General features: G+C 37.9%; 1 protein-coding gene across 9 annotated transcripts in view; it reads right to left on the bottom strand.

Annotated features, from left to right (window-relative positions):
* dgo (ankyrin repeat domain containing protein 6 diego) overlaps positions 1 to 13,912 on the bottom strand; it is an 82,783-nt gene that overhangs the window by 38,491 nt on the left and 30,380 nt on the right. The gene's annotated exons all lie outside the window — the stretch shown is intronic.

Here is a 13,912-nt window from a genome sequence, read left to right as displayed (position 1 = left end):
AGTTGATTAAACTCTTTTTTAGAGCCAAGGCTGTAGTGATAAGAGAAACGTCTCCGTTAAAGCATTAATAAGTTTCTCTGTAATCACTGTAATTAATCCAATGCAAACATAAAAGAAAAATATAAAATTCTATAGAATACGTGAAAAAAATCTAATTTTTTATTTTTAATTATCTAAAAATGAATTGTTCAGTTCAATCAATGAACGAACCTTTCTATAATCAGAAGGTTCATGTATTGATTAATCGTCGACACAACTGCGCACAAATATTATTAAAATATTCTATAATTTTTTAATTCAAAAATTTTTTTAATCTATTCTTTTTTTTCAAAGTTCATTGAAATATACTAAAACTATTCAAACACACAATTATTCGAAGAAAAGTTGTTTCCTTCTTCCCTTATCTCGATCAAAACTTAGTAAGAACGTTATCAAAGCATCATTGGAAACATGAAAAATGAGAGAACCGCAATTACAGGGCGTAATTACGTTTGTCAGAGAGAGGGAAAAGGGGGCTCGTTCAGGTAGCGTTGTAACAACTCGGTTAAAACGGATACCGGCAAAGGTTGCGCGAAACACACTCTATAATTCACAGCACATACTCGCTATCGACCCACGATAGTGTCGTCGGTTAATTTGTTGCTTTCACGACCGGCCACGCTAGGTGCCGATCCTCGAGAAAATAAAATTATCCACGTTAAGTAGGCGGTCCGATGCACGCTCACGATGGAGCGAGAACGAGAAATAGACGAAGAATAGGGGGGGAGAAGAGATCGCATCGTTTCATAGGGGTTGAATGACCAATAGAAAATAAAATTAACCGAGGAAACTTCACTTTTATCTTTTTTTAATTTTAATTATGGATGCGCAGGTAATATCTGATTGAGCTTTTTGAGAGAACAAATTTGTACAAATGCGAAATTGCCGATAGGAACTCGCGTAGGGTCGTAACTCGTGAAAATATTTCGACGCCTGGTGGTAAAATCAATTATTTACTAGCGTATATGTAAATAATCAGGGGGGATAGCTCGTTGCAACGCCTACACATTGATTTATAGTAGGTAATCCTCCTTCCACTTCCTCTCTTCCTCCGTAAACGGATACGCGCCCTTCCCCCGCCTCTACCGAGCCTGCACCTACCATTTCCGGTCATAGGTTAACTACAGTCTCGTGTTTTATTTATATTTTATTTCCTCCCCTATTTCATTCCTTATCATTCCTTGCAGTATTTCTGTTTTCTTCCTGCATTTATCATTGATTCAAAATTATTTCTTCATTCTTTTTTTAATCAAATCATTTCGAATGGAAATTTTCATGTTTTTTTAATATTAATAATTAATTAGTCCGCTATCAGGGTAATTGTCTATTGTGAAAGACTAGGGAGTTTATTAAGACATAATACAAGGTAGCATTTAACGGGGGCTCTCTAATAACTGCGTTAAGTAATTATACATTTTAATTAGTAAGAAGGTTGTGGAGTAACAGAAAGTTCGTAATTACTGATTTCCATGAAACTATCAAGGGAAGAAACTTCTTTTATCGAACATCTTCCTTCACACTTTCTCTTTTACTACTCTCACACCGTGCATGTATCATTTATAATATTTGAAACTGTAATTTAACGCAAGTGCTGGTAAACGATGTGCTATGTTAATTCTCCGGATATATAATAAAATAGAGATGATTGCGATATAATGATGATTCTCAAACACCTCTTTACCCTCTTCCTTATCAACTTCATCATTCCTCTTCTTTTCTTCATCCATTTCACTTTTTATTTTTCATCCGGTATTTTTCAACAGTACATTCAACTGTTCTCATCTTAGACCACAATATTCACATTTCAATTTACTTGTTTCGAAATTAACCCTTTCGCTGTCACGCGAATTTTTGAACTTACCCATTTTGAATAGCACATTTTTCTTACGGTGGACCGGTAACCACCATGGCCCAAATGAAAAGACAAGCGCCGGTCCCATGGGACCACCGTGACAGCGAAAGGGTTAAGGGTACCAATACACTCCTACTAAAAATGTAATAAATTGTGAAAGAACGAGCGAATAATAAAAATAATTTATATTTATCAAACCTACAGCAACTGTTACTCCACCATTAGCATTTTAATTTAATTTACCATTACGAATTGTAATATATAATTACAGAAATCAAGAGTCATACATTTTGCATACACCTAATGATTACAAGTAATAAATATCAATGCAACATATCTGAATCAGATTGCAAAGTGTTACTTGTATCTGAATGGGAATGTATGAATTGTAAAGGTACAACAAGTATGTAACAAAATGGTCCTTCTATCGATGCCAAGTCAATACAATTTACACACTCATATTTTACTTGAAACCGATTATCAAAGATTCTTCAAGATTCAAGGATCACTTAAGCGCATAGTTAACGCATAGAATCGTGACACGTTGATTTATATTTTCCTTTTATTTTCTAGTATTTAACGTATAATCGTTCGATCGGTTAGCGTTAAATCATTCAGAGTTGAAGAATAAGTTGGCCGCGGTGGCGGAGATCGCTTCATCTGACTCGTGTCCGTGTAGATCGTGTCGGGGATGCAAGGATTACAAATTGATTTACTATGTAAAAGGCTTTTCCTTTCCTATCCCGTCGTAGATCAGAGTGATCTGTTGTCGTACGCGCGACACTCGATATATCACCGTCGGTCAACGATTAATAACTTTGCGTTTAACAACATTATTACACATTAGCTTTTCTAAATATAGTTATCCTAATAGTCTTGCATCATTTTCTCGAGGAAAATCTACCATATTCGATACTATACACGAAAAATATCAAAGATTTAAATTGTAAAATTTTAATTTTCAAGATATTGATATTAATTTGGACAGGGCCCCCCCAAGGTCCAGGGTCCCCATAAGAGGATTTTGCGTCTAAGAATGAAAGAATAGTAATGTTTACTTGAATATTAATCGATAGAAATGCAAATTTCAATTAGTTAATGTTAATTTTATAAATTTTATTTGTGGTACTCAAATACCGATCCCCGAAATCTCAGGGCCGACCCTGAATTTGGAAAAGAAATGAATACGAATTTTAGTTACATCAAGTGTTCCCAATGGTCATTGGGAAATAAGTGTATCATCTTTCCCATCACGACCTACATGAATTGCATTCCTAACAGTCCATCAGCAACAAACCATTTCTTTTCAACGCGACCGGCACATCCGTTCGCGCGTTTCTGAATATTGCAACGCATCGGCCAGAAGAAATGCAACAGCTTGATTCCCGGATAGAAGAATCGTGTTTTCCACAAAATTGAAATCAACCGGTACAGGGAGATAGAGAAAGAGAGAAGACGCCGTGGGCACGAATGAGGAAGTCCATATTCACGATAGAAGAAGCGTAAACGTGAGCTGAAAGGAAATGGCCCCGGTGGGAGTGAACTAAAGTACTGATCGAGGCAAGGTTTGCGAAATAGAAAAAAACTCACGAGACTCGTTTAGTATCATCTTCTGGCTAGATCATCGTTGACAACGCGTCTCGAGTACATCATCGATCGTTCGCTGGTAATAACAATTAATACGTGTTGTAATTCGTTGGCTTTCGAAACGCGACCATTCGTCGTCTCCTTACCCTGCGTAATCGCGACGTTGCATCTCGTAAACTGGCGATTTTATCGCGAAAGTCGATGGTACTTCCTCCTTAGCGGTTTTTACACTAGCTGTAACTGTAACGCGAACCATATTACGGCTGAAGAAAAATGCGCGAACGCGTTGCTCTTAATAAATACGTTTCATCAGCAATGGTAAGAAGTGACAGGGAACGATAAAACTTCTGGAGGTATTCGCATAGAGGTTCTCATAGTTCTCCTTCTATTCAGACTGAGGAGTCTGGGATTTAGAAATTGTTCTTTCTGTGTCAAGGTACTCCTCGAAAGATGTACCTTTTATGGATGCTAAGAATCCGTCCGGAAGGTCGGCGATGCATGGTACTTAGACTCTGTCTCTAAACTGCGAAGTTTGGGACTGGAATTTTCGAATTTTAGAGCCTAAATTTATTTATCTCTTCTTTTATTTAGAGTGATACCTATGATGTTTTGAATAATTCGAGCACCGCGAAAAGCAGTACATAATTCAAATATGTAGTTTATCTACTGAAAGAATCGTCAGTTCATCCCAAACCAGTACTAGTTCCCTGGGTCCAACTTTCGCTTATTATATACGTACTGACACGCGAAAAAAGAGTCGATCCATTCATTAAATCTTACACCTCGACACTAAACCTGTTTTGATAACCCCGATACCTGCGAACCCGTTAACGAACACGCTCCTCCACGTTTCTGAGTGCATTATAGCCACCATTACTGGCCGCCAAGTTATGCGCATTCATCTTCGCAAGATGGAACACGCGTGGTCAAAAAATCGCAATAATTTTTCCCTTATTTTATATCGCTGACAACTGTGTGCATACAAGAAAAACGTCGAGAAAGAAATCAAAACATAATTTGCCGATAAATCTCGTTAAATTTTCTCCAATTATTAATTTCAAACATTTTTATTTTACCTAACACGTATGAGAGTTAATCAATTCTACAAGACACGGAACTGTTGAGAAAATTCTAAAGTATGTCTATTAAAATATTGAAATAAGGTGGATCCAACATATTTGAAAACAATGCCTCCCTATAAAAAAGTCCTCCCACTTTGAAATTATTCGAAGGAACATCCTGTTCCGCTTATCTTCGTCTCACTATCTATCCATTACCTAGAAACGGCCTCGTTCGACAGCAGAAACGAACTCCAGGCTATTCAGATCGTTCCACGGAGTCATTGTCCGAGTTTCCCATCTGAATAACTGTACCCCGGTTGCCGACGATGCAAGGACGCGTCCCGACGCAACCAGCTACGGAGCTTCGTTCCTACCGGATCATTTGCTCTCTAATACAGGCTGGACGAGCGAATCCTCTCATTATCCGGACGAGCAACATTTAGTCGAGCACCAATCCAACCTGGCGCTCGCCGCGCTACAAATTACAATCATCTCAACAGATTACAGCTGTACTATCATCGCTACTCTCACGTCCACCAGTACCGACCGGTGTAACTACACGGATAACGATTAACTTCTGATTGCGAGTGAGACATTTCGTCCTCTGATCGATGCTTCGTTCCTTCATAAATAAATCATTACTTTAACAGGACAGGAATACGGTCATTTCACGCGTTTACCTCTTTTTCGAAATTTTCATTAAAGAAACAAAAATTCATAGATTTTCAGAATAAAATAATTGCTCGTAATTATTAAAATTGCTTTGAAACGGGACGGTAGCTAATACAAGATAATCGTCCCTTCCAAAAATGCGCAATGTTAAATGAAGGAGATCGATGCAAATTAGTGGCAGTCGCATGTTTTCTAATTTATAGTATGCTCTTCTAATGATACGTTAATTGACTAAAGGTCAGAGAAAATTATCAAGATACCAAGGGAGATTATTGAGCGATCGGTGGCAGGGAAAATTATAGGTTCAACTGAAAACTCTTTTTCCAACCACCTCGTGCAGGAAGTGATGGAACCGTTTCATTAACAGTTATTAATCTTTCGACAACGACGTGATTATGGACGATATTTAACACCGCAGGATACGAATATTATTTATTTTCCAAAAGTAGACTGTCGTCTGGTTACTCTCGATACTTATGGAAATTTTCTGTTTGCAATAAAATAATTTCATGTAGAATGAAGGAATCAACGTGTCAAGAGTTAATTGTCGCAGCAGCATGGCTCAAAGTATACGTTTCAAAACTCTGTTCATTAATTTCTCGTGGAAAAAAAAAAAAGGAACAGTGGTAGGTTGGAAAAGTTGAAATTAAATTTCGTGCTCTGCGTGTACAGTACTCGGTCTAATGAGTTCCTGATGCAGCCAACATACATCACTGTCTCTGAAACGATTAATACTTTGACTGTGGAACAAGTGTGTGCCTTACACGTACGAATAATCGCCAAGAATTTACGGAATGGAGCAGCAACATCCAAAGCTTTCGAGGATTTTCGTTTTTCCCCTTACACGTTCAAGACACGATAAAACACAATCTAAAATATCTCGCAATTCTTTTTATAAATCTCGTAATTAGTACTTTGATTTATTACTTTGGTAATTATTATTTTATTCGTTTGCGAGATGTATTGAATTTTCAATTTAATAAATGTTAGAAAGAATTTTCATCTTTACCGAGAGGGACGTTCCCGGTGTTTCAAATTACTGTAACTATCCGAAGATTGTGCCCCTCCCACGTGTACAGTTCGCGTGGATTCTCCTAGATAAAGAAGGATCAATTCGCTCGGAATACCTCCGTAGAAAGATGTTGCGGTGAAGTGTACCAAGTCGTGACTTTCGAGATGTTGTCTGAAAGATCCTCGAAGGGATCGGCACGAGTTCTTCTCGGAACTCATGATTTTCTTTCAGGTCAACAGGTCGCGCTTATAATTGCTTATTAAAACGAAACAGTGTCCGGTTAACGAGCCCGATACCAGGAAGCTTATCCCTCTTGATAACGTAGAATCGTGTAACGAGAAATATCTCAAATACCAGAACAGTTCTTAAGAATCTACCAATTTTCTACAAGAAAATGGAGAAGAAAAAATGACAGAATTAAATACATACCACCTGTTAAATATTTCAAACTTGTTTCAATAAATTCCATTATTTGCACCAACAATTAGGAAAATAATTTATATTCAATTTCTTATATGATTAAACGTACGATCGATAATTATAGCACAACGATGTCCGAAAGCTATCAGCATTCCGCGATATGGGGATTCCTAATGGTAATCAAAGTTTAACGATATTCAAAGAAAGGTAGCGTGTACAGGAAATTCCTCGAGTTCTCGGTGCTCATTAACTTGGAAAGAAAGAATTTTACAAGAACGAGATACACGCGTATTCGGGGGAATTAACTGCACGCGGAACGATGATCGAAACGCAACGATATTTACACATTGCAATAATGAAAGTGGCAAGAACATAGACAGACCGTTTGTAAATTACACGGATGGACATAAATAATTTTACGAGCTCGAACGATCGCCAACGTCCATCGTTCATTTACGTGTAAATTAAACCCGCTCTACGATACGTCGCCGTGCCGGTAGCATACGAAAAAGAAACACGCGATTTATAGCGCGACACTCGCGTTTTTCCCTTGTTAATTTATGTTTTCCCAGCCTGTGTGTCGAAGGGCACACCACCGTCTATCGTTATAGAATCTTCCACGGGTGAAAGCCGAGTGGATATCCTTTTCGTACCAACGAATCCTAAATCCCCCTCCCGCTAATAAATCGGCCAACGTTTGAAAGGGAACAGCGCTGGAATTATGAAAGAGACGAGATTTATTGAGGATTAAGATCGTTACTGGATGGTGGTTACAGTAAAAGGACTCGATATCCCTGGTAATTCTCTCATCGAGCTCTTCTAACACTCGATCGGGTACTTGTACTCGCGATCAATTACCCTAGTGAAAATAGCGACATAGGAAAAGCAAAAATTGTTAAAATATTCATTTTAATGATATTGATATTAAACATAGAAGCAAAAATTCTTAAAATATTAATTTTGATGATACTGATATTAAAAGTGATACAATTTTGAATTATTAAATGCTAAGAAATTTAGTATATAACTGAGAAATATAAATAATAATTAAATATTAATTATCCCCCGCGTGTGGTAGAGTTAGATTTCTATATTTAAGGACCCCCTTCCCTACATTGCCATTTTCGCCAGGGATCCCTAAAAGGAATGACGAGAACTTAGAACATTAGAATTTTTCTCGGATATCGCTTACGCAGGCGTTGAAATCTCCTCATCGTCAGCCCATAAATTACCGTTTTATTCTCCGGAGCAGACTTTCGATTCGAATTCAGCCGGTTATCGAGCGCCGCGTCTACGATCAAATTAATTCTAACCAGTTTCCACGACTGCTTGGTCATTAGTCGGTAAAACCGTGTCTCTCGGCCACTCGGTGCACGGTTGTAACGTGAATCAGTTTGGTTGTAGGAAACGCGCGAGAGCCCGGGTACTGCTGCTATTTATTAACGAAGACGTTAATGCCGGCGTTGATTTATCATTACAATGACCCCGACTCTTACTTCGCACAATCTTGTTTTAATGTAATACAAGATCCATGGTTAGTGTGTGCCTGAGGTGTGTCGCTAATATACCTGAATAAGTTCACGGGGGTAAGATCCTGTTGCTGGGTAACGAATAGATCTCTTGATGCTCGGAAAAACTCTATTATGGCTTATTCTACAATAGAGGCTAATTAACGGGCGTTCATTTATCTAACGCGTTCAGAGAAAATAGGTGATTAATGAATTATTTTAAATAAATGAAATTTCATTATTCTTTTTCTACGATTTCAGCTAGAATAATGCAATTTGAAATGTGAAAAATTTGTGCAGAAATTTAGTTTGTAATTAGTACTCCGTTGATTTGCATTTCAACGGATTTATTTGCGACGCGTTCACTGGAATAATCTTTCCGTAAATTATTATTTACGACGGCTGGATAGAGAAATTACCACGGTTTCCTAGTCCAAGGAGACGCCCATGATCAATTTTTCTCGCTTCTCAACGGAATATATTACCGACGGCCAGCTCGTGATAAAGACCAGCTGATTTATCGTTTAACTGGTGCACACCGCTTCGAGGTTCGTTTCTTGAAGGCTTGCTTAAGCTTGACCGACATGTACCGTTGATAGGCAGGTTTGTTCGATGCTTTATCTTCTCGCCAAGATCATCTTCGACAGGTAGCCTTTATTTTCAACCGGCTTCGAGAACTTTCAAGCTGACGAGCTTTTATTTCTATTTCCTTTCGGGGATTATAAGAAAGAGAGATATTCTATCGATTTATAAGGATAAGCGAACGACTGGATAACTAATGAGAGTGTTAAACGCCTCATCTGTAAAGGATGTTCATTATGGTGGTAGAGCCAGGACTATTGAGATGTGCTTCCTGTGATTCATTATTGATGATACGATATCAATTTTCCAACGTAAAGTAAATTACCATCTTGAGAAATTATTTTCTGTTTGTTTCCTTTTAAGAAATGGAGGGAAATGAAATATGTATAAAAATATTATATTTTGCATCAAATCATCAAAAGATTGTAGACAATTTGGCATTGGCGTAACTAGCTTTAATAGTAGTGTCAAATGTTAGAATTTTAGAATATTAGGATCTCAAGATTTTGGAATTTTGGAATTTTGAAAATCTAAATTTTGCAATCTTGCTAATCTGAAAAATTTAAAAATACTGAGAGGCCTTTCCACATTTTTAAGGAGGCCAAGCCCTCCTTTTATTTCACACTTCACATTTAATGTTATTTGTTTGCCTCGCGTGATCACGAAACAGCATGACCACGCTGGAAACAGGAGGAACTGTAAAGCGTACCTGTTTCACGACAAGGAAACTAAATATGCCGGAGCATAATTGACGGTTGCTCGCTTAACGAACAAAGTCCATTGAAATCGAAAGATATTGGACGGGTAACGCGGATGGTCATTGCACGTGAAGATCGAAGCAACATCCTGTCTTTGGTAGAGGGATAGCATGGTAGATGAAAGTGGTTCACGGTTGTTGCTTTCGAAACAACTCACGATACGAATAATTTAATTATTCCTTAACAGAAAATTGCTTTCCTTTTAACAATTAATGAAAAAAATTGTAGATATAAAATTCCAACTTGGAAGAGTACAGTAGGTGCTTGCTAATTTCCTTTAATTTCCTGTGAGGAACGTTTCGTGCTCAAACGAATGTATATGTTCGATAATTCCCCCTTTTTAACTGACTTCGAAAAAGGAACAGGTTACTCAATTCGATCATTTTTTTTTTTTTTTTTTTTTTTTTTTTTTTTTTTTTTTTTTTTTTTTTTGAGAAATGTGCACTCTCCTGCAATTCCGACATACAGAGAATTATCCGGCACTTACTGCAGATCGTAATCGTTTACGAATGTAACGTGTCGGTATTCTCGTCATGAATTTGATGATCCAAGAACCGATGGTTCGTTTATCGAACGGATGCTTGAAAAAGGAGCAATGGCTATTCGAAGCCGATTGGCGTGCTGCTTTTTAGTTCAATCGTACCTGGTGCATCCTGATCGAGACAGCTGCTTCTCCTTACATCGAGCTGGTTACTTTGTGATAGAAATTGCTCGGTTAATCCATGAAATGAATGCTCTTTAGAATGTATTCAATATAACCTAATACGATAGATAGAAAATCAAAAATAAAGAATTTCTATTCAGAAACGAATTCATTGAACTTTAAAACAATTTTATCTATTGATTGAACGAAGGGGAACAAGAGAAGAGATAATTTGTAACATACACAGATCGTGGTACCAAGTTGCAAATGTCGACATGTTAATGCTTCTTTGACATTTTGCGTTGTGCATGAATTTGCAGTTGTTGCATCGCCGGAGATGACAATAATTGCAGAAATGCAACGAGAAATTATTACCGAGACGGAGACCTTTAGAAACGAGACTATTAGTATCAATTTGTTGAGTTTCTAAATATTATTTATCGATATCTTTTACGCATAATTATTACAGTTTAAATTTCAAAATTAATTAAGGAATCGAAGCTCGGATTAAAAAAGCAGCTAACACGTTTCTTCTCTTAAGCAATTTACAAGGAACAATGTTCCGTCTGTTTGCAATTCCATTCACTCTGATCATTGTGTTAAAGGAAGTGTCAAGTAAAGCGAAGGAGATCGTAGTTGCGACACGACTTTGAAGTTCACTCGGTTCTCATTGCGTTCCCCTTTTATGATCCCGCTTGAGAACGCTTCTGCCCGGTCGGCTGCGTTTCCTGAGCTCTCGAAATGGCACTCACACTTTATGATACGCGGGAACGGAATTGCCTTTCCACGTAGAACAGACTCGCGAGGGCTCGAGAGTCAAATATGAGCACGTCGAGCTAGTCCGACGTATGCCCTATTATGCGCTTGACGAGATCGCAGTCGGCTTTGCTTTTCGCAGCACGAGATACGACGACAAAGATACCGCGACATTGTCACCGTGCAAAAATACGCGAAACGCTAACTGCATCGATCCTACCGCTTAAGGAAACCCTCTCAGACATTTGGATGATTCTAAAATTCGAAAATTTTAGAATTCCAAGGTTCCAAAGTTCGAAAGTCCCAAAAAAAAGAAAGTTCCTAAGCTATAAAATTCGAAAATTCAAAAATTTCTGAAAGACCTGATCAAAATCATGCAGCAATCAAAATGTTAAGGAACTCGTCTGAAAATAAAAATAAAAAAAAGCATCCCTGAGAGTAATAACACCATAGGAAGAATAACGAGCTTCAGGAGGGAAGTTCCAGGTACACTTGTCAAAGAAACTAATCCGAGATTACGCCAACAATACGGAGATATAGGGATGCAATTAACCCGCTGTACCGTATCCAATCTTCAATTACGATTGCGCCTAGCGTTTCGTTTTTATGTAAGCCCCGGTTACCTATGCTTTTATCCGATTTTATCCGTCATTGCATCGAACCGATGCACAATAGCAGAGTGCACGGTGCAGGAAGATCGTTGCAACGATGCTCTACATAAAGAACGATCGATCTCCCGAATGATTGTTAAGTAAGAGATGCATCTATATACTGTTCTGTTCAAGGTGTTGTTCTATGTACAGCATAAAATAAAAAAATAAAATACGATTAGATATTTCGTTATTTCAATTCATTTCTAATAACATATCGAACCGCTATGTAAGATATAGAAACTGAAATTGTTCAATAACCTTGAAGATAACATATAATTAATTTATAAGCATTGGAAATTAAATTACTACAGGATATATTAATATTCTAGACAACTTGTCGAATGCCAATGTGAAGCAGATATTTAGTATTGATCAGTTTCTCTGAAGAGATCACTTTAGAGAACCTGTTCAAACGGAAATAACCGAACGACCCATTTTATCGAGCCTTTGCACTTTCTCCCAATTAAAACATTTGGATCTCGTGTTCCTCGAGAGACCAAATCTGGAAGCAGCATAGACAGAATCGTTTATTATTCTTTTATATAAAAAAAAAAATTTCAAATATATTATACATCTAAGCCATACTAGACACCATGATATCTTCTCTTTATCATAAAACGGTATTCTATTACGAATATATTCGAAAAAGAAGAATCTGAATTCCTTTAAACTGGCTCTATTCGAAGTGACTTCTTTACGCGGCCATTACGCGGTTATTTCTAGCGATTCGTATCGGAACGATTAGCTCGCTTCCATTTTCGATTCGTTAACACGGAAGGTGGTTATACGCGTGACATTCGGCTGTTATCAATACCTTCGGCGATCGCAGCTGAAAATAGCCAGGATATCGAAGAAGCGTCTTAAAACGATGCAACTTGGAGCGCATCGGTTCGCGATATACAGTGCATGCCGCTTTTAAGGGGTGGGAGAAGCACACCAGTCAAACTGGTATCATTGTTCCAGCCGTACGCTAACGCATACATATGCATACCGCGATGCAACTGCAACTGCAACGTCTGCAGACAGTTCGCGTTTGAGGATCTTCATGAACGCGTACGATGTTGCGTATTCCACGTTTTTACAACCCGTAATAAATTAATGCCACTTTTTTCTTCTTTTATAATTAACCCTTTCGCTGTATAGTCATCGAATGCAAAGTCATTTATTCAGGAACGGATTAAGGTTTCTGGGGCCCGAGGCTATTGAACCCCTTTTTGAAACGTGCTTCAAAAATTGCAATTTTTTGACGAAATAAATGGAGGGCTTAGAAAAGGACCGTATGCAAAGTTGGGCCCGGTGTTGTAGCCTTCCTTATATCATCCCTTAATTCGATCCCTTAGAAACTTTTTATGAAATATCCACCCTAAATTATTTTTAATTGCAAATACAATTTTATTACCTCATAGTGCGTTCAAGAGGGCAAAAGTGAAAGCAATAGAGTTAATAACCGAGGCCATTTTCACTTTCCTGCCTGTAATTTTCACGAGTTATCGCTATTAACTCGACAGAACGTGAAAAAATGCAGTAAAACACGAAAAGATGAATCAACAGGCGATACACGCCATTGATTTAGCAATTCAGTTAATAATATAGGATTATTTGCGTATGATTAATTGCAACAAGTATAGTAATTGGATTTTCGATCCCCGCATCGATTGATTGATATTCGACGCGGGTCAACAAGGAAAAATAATGGAAAAATCGTGTGTAACATCGCGTAACGTGTCGAACACCGGTTCCTTATGATGCTGCAACAGCTACTGGCCTATCCTCGACGATTCCCGGATTATTCGTTTTATCGTGGTTGTATAATTACGGAGAAAGTACGAGAAGATGCTTCCTATCCGTTTTATTGCCACGAAAGAAACACCGTTATATAACTCGCTTCGTGCACAACGATTTTATGCGCTGCTAGATGGATGAACGTACGACACGGTGTACGCTCGACACGTTTAAATATAGTTTTCCACTTAGGAGAACGAAGGTGAAAAGTCGTTTGTCAGTCTGTCGACAGAAGAAGAGTCTGGACGTGTAATAGTATCTTTGACTTGGTCAGATTGAAACAGTAGGTAAGGAACGAAGAAAAATTGAAAAGTTGTAAGTTACGTCTAAATAACTTCGGCATAAATTGATTAATATTTATATTTATTAAATTTTACGATAATAGCCGTCAGAAAATCTTCATCCTTTTCGCATGTTATTGTCATTCAAACTGAAAGAAATTTATGTCCCTGAAATGGTCGATCAACCAATGGTACTTCGACTCATCTTCCATTACTTCTTGCGTCAAATCAAATATTTAATAACCCCGGAGGAATCGTACAGGTATCGTGACTAGCCATTCGTACTCTGCTTTTTAGGGAGCGAAC

Source organism: Osmia lignaria, chromosome 14 (assembly GCF_051020975.1).
Source record: "Osmia lignaria lignaria isolate PbOS001 chromosome 14, iyOsmLign1, whole genome shotgun sequence".
NCBI classification, from domain to species: domain Eukaryota; kingdom Metazoa; phylum Arthropoda; class Insecta; order Hymenoptera; family Megachilidae; genus Osmia; species Osmia lignaria.
This window is presented reverse-complemented; position numbering and strand designations above follow the sequence as displayed.